The 3,336-nt window shown below is 36.2% G+C and overlaps 1 long non-coding RNA gene across 1 annotated transcript; it reads left to right on the top strand.

Moving 5' to 3' along the window:
• Window positions 1-579: 579 nt before the first annotated feature.
• Window positions 580-1,827, top strand: LOC109590338 (uncharacterized). Its single transcript, XR_002189271.1, has 3 exons — window positions 580-788; window positions 1,052-1,191; window positions 1,323-1,827. It is a non-coding gene; the product is annotated as an uncharacterized LOC109590338 (long non-coding RNA).
• Window positions 1,828-3,336: the final 1,509 nt, after the last annotated feature.

Here is a 3,336-nt window from a genome sequence, read left to right on the forward strand (position 1 = left end):
AAACCGACATGCATTGGATAATCATGATCTCTTGCAATATGTTGAAGCCCCACCTAAAGAAATGAACGTCATTGCTATAGCTACACATTGTGATAAATACGAGGAGCTACTGAAAGAGGGAAATGAGATTGAAACGAAAGAGGAAATGCTTATGGACATATTTAAACCAATAGAAAACTCTTGCAAATTAATTTATCAAGATCCAGAGGCCCGTAAGCTCTTTCATGTAGTTGATGGTCGCAAAGCTGAGAGAGGAGAATACAATGATGCTGTAATAGCTCAGATATCATCAAAATTGAAGGACCAGATGTACAGGATAAAAGTCTTTTTGAAATGAGTGGGTACCTATTATTGACCCAGAAAGTTTACGAACTGGGACGTGTACCAGTAAACATGCAATATGTGGCATTGAATGGTGCATGTTTCACATGTTTTTAATTTAGTAGATTAGTCGAAGATTAATATCTTGAGTTGCCAAGAATCCTCAGGCTCAGATTAAAAGGAAAGAAAACAGAATTATTATAAAATAGCCTAGACCCGTCTCTGGTTACATGTACTGTTGTACTGATGATGATACAGTTAGTTAGATACAGTTAGTTAGATACACTCTTCTAACTAATGTCAGGGTACAAGTGTGTTTACGTGAGGCACTGAGTAAAGACATGTCAGGCTGTGACTGTCTCCTCTCCTTGTTCTGGTCTGATCCTCCTATCATCATGACACTGTACTGAAGACCATACCCTAACCAGTTCATACTGAGTAATGGAGACAAGGACATGGAACGACTGGTGAGTATATTAATAATAATGATGATGATAAAATTACTTATTCATTGATTCTCGTTAGTCATTACTCCACCCATTATATAATTACTACTTGCTCCACGCATGTCATGATGTCAATTAATTTTTAATTTTTTTGGCTGTGAACATGTACATGTATTGTGTAACAGATAGATATTTAGTTTTTGAAGAAATTCATTAATATATTTCATTTTTTAAATGAACCATTTTAATCTACTGTATGTGTATTTATCCTCTTCTTTCCAAAGAAGTGTTTTTAAAACCTTATATACCCTATCTTAATGAAGTACTGCAACAGCTGAACTCACTGGATAACAGAGTGATTACATTACTCTATGACATTATTTGTACCAAAGGATTTAGACTCTCTTATAAACCTGGACATGAGGTGAGAAACAGAGAGAGAGAAGGGACTTTTTAAGCTGCTCAAGCGAATGTGGTCCCTGTACTGCTTTGTTGTACATGTATTTGTTAAAGCAGACATTAAATAAGTAATCGAATACTTCCTCTTCTTTCTAGTTTTCATTGATTGAGTGATTTGAGTCTCAGACCTCAGTATCTGCCCATATAGTTCAGCCATTGTTTCTTTGAGTTGCAATACTCCTCAGAGAGAGGAGAAATGGCAGAGAACAGCCTCAGAGTACGGTACCTTCTTAGCCTATCATGGGAGCAGAGTAGAGAACTTTCACCCAATCGCACACAACGGACTCCTCAGTCACATTAACAAGGTAGTGTAGAGCCACACCCAAATACCAAACACCACCCACTCATTTAATTACCACTTCTGTGACCTGTGATTATGTACATGTACATGTGTATTGATTGTTATTGAAAATGTTCTTTTGTTTTTGTTTGCCAAATAAACTCAACAATAGATTCACTGATTGAATGGTAAGCCAAGAGAAGACAATGAAATATGATAGTAACTGGAGTCACTTACCAGCTTTCATTATGTTATTTATGCCAATACTAAGTAACTGGAGTCACTTACCAATTTTCATTATGTTGTTTATGCCAATGCTAAGACAATGTATTATCATTTAATCAAGTTTGGTATATTTAGTAAAGGAACTTATCTTGTAGACTGGTAGGAAATTTCAGTAGTCGTCAAAACTTGCGATACCCTGTACTGTAGCACAGCTGTACTTCGCCATTTTTAGACAAACTTTTAAAATTCATATAAAATCTAATTTTGATAGGAATCAGCTCAAACCAGGCCCGTAGCCAGGGGGGGTTCGGGGGGTTCGGACGAACCCCCTGTTGTAGCTGCAAAAAAGTTTTAGATTAGCTCCTGTCATGAAGAACAGCACTGCAAAAGCAGGATTAGCATTTTGGCAACAGCGAGAAGCACAGATAGCCATTTTAGCTGAGTCAGCACATGGCTGAGATGCGTAAATCAAGACCACGCCTACCAACCACGCCCATTATTTGTCAAAATTTTCGCTGCGCGATTCGCGTGCACCAATTTCCGAACCCCCTATTTTAAGTTACTGGCTACGGCCCTGCAAACTTTCTACACAACATAAGTACATGTATATCTATCAGAAAATGTAATAAAATAGAAGAATTCTCTCCTTTTCAATTTTGGTGAAATTTGATCAAATCCCCGTACTATATTATGGGGACTTTCCCTCAGTATTTGATCAACTTTAAAAATTTGTAAAAATCTAATTTTAATTAGAATAAGCTCAAACCTTTTCTACGCATATTAGAAAAATTAATTGAAATGGCAAATCACCTCCTAACCATTTTTGATTTGGCCACACACACATGCCCTGTAGTACAATACACACAATAATAATGTTTACTGTGAGCCAGTAGTAGATTAACCCACTGATTGACTGACAGGCCAGGAGAAGACAATGAAATGGAATAGTAAATTAAGACACTGACCAACTTTCAATTGTAGTTCATGCCAATAATTTGTAGACCAGCTTCCATTTCCTTTTTGTGATATAATAATAATGCATGTATACATTCTTATGTCAATCAAGTATTGTTTTATTATGCCTATGGCAATCGACCAATGAAATTGTAGTATTCTACGTAGCTACATTATTTTTTATTATACATTTGTCTCATTAGAAGACAATGTAAATGTACTTTACTTTAATTGAAATACTGTTTATAATGTCTTATATTGTTTTTTGGTGTTTGATCAACTCTCAGTACATCAAAATTACTGTATAATAGGGATGATCCATATGCTTATAAGAACTGCTGCCAGACGACAGAACGTAAGAATGGATGAGGAGTACTTGAATATTAGGCAGTAACTGGCAGATATTGCTGTGATATTAAAAGGATAGAGTGCGAAATGGAATATATGAGCTAGTATCCATTTATAGTAAGTCGAATCACAATCACAGTTGATGATAGAGAGAGTAAATGCTGGCAGAGATAGAGTGCTGTAGGATAATATTGAGATGAGGCCAATGATGGACATATGAACAGAAAGTAAATTGGAAGGTAAGTGACACTTCTTTGTCTTAGCAAAGGTTACCAGAATGAGCCCATTCAGAACTAGAGACGG

The sequence above is a fragment of the Amphimedon queenslandica genome, unplaced genomic scaffold (genome assembly GCF_000090795.2).
Source record: "Amphimedon queenslandica unplaced genomic scaffold, v1.1 AMPQUscaffold_10190, whole genome shotgun sequence".
Lineage (NCBI taxonomy): Eukaryota > Metazoa > Porifera > Demospongiae > Haplosclerida > Niphatidae > Amphimedon > Amphimedon queenslandica.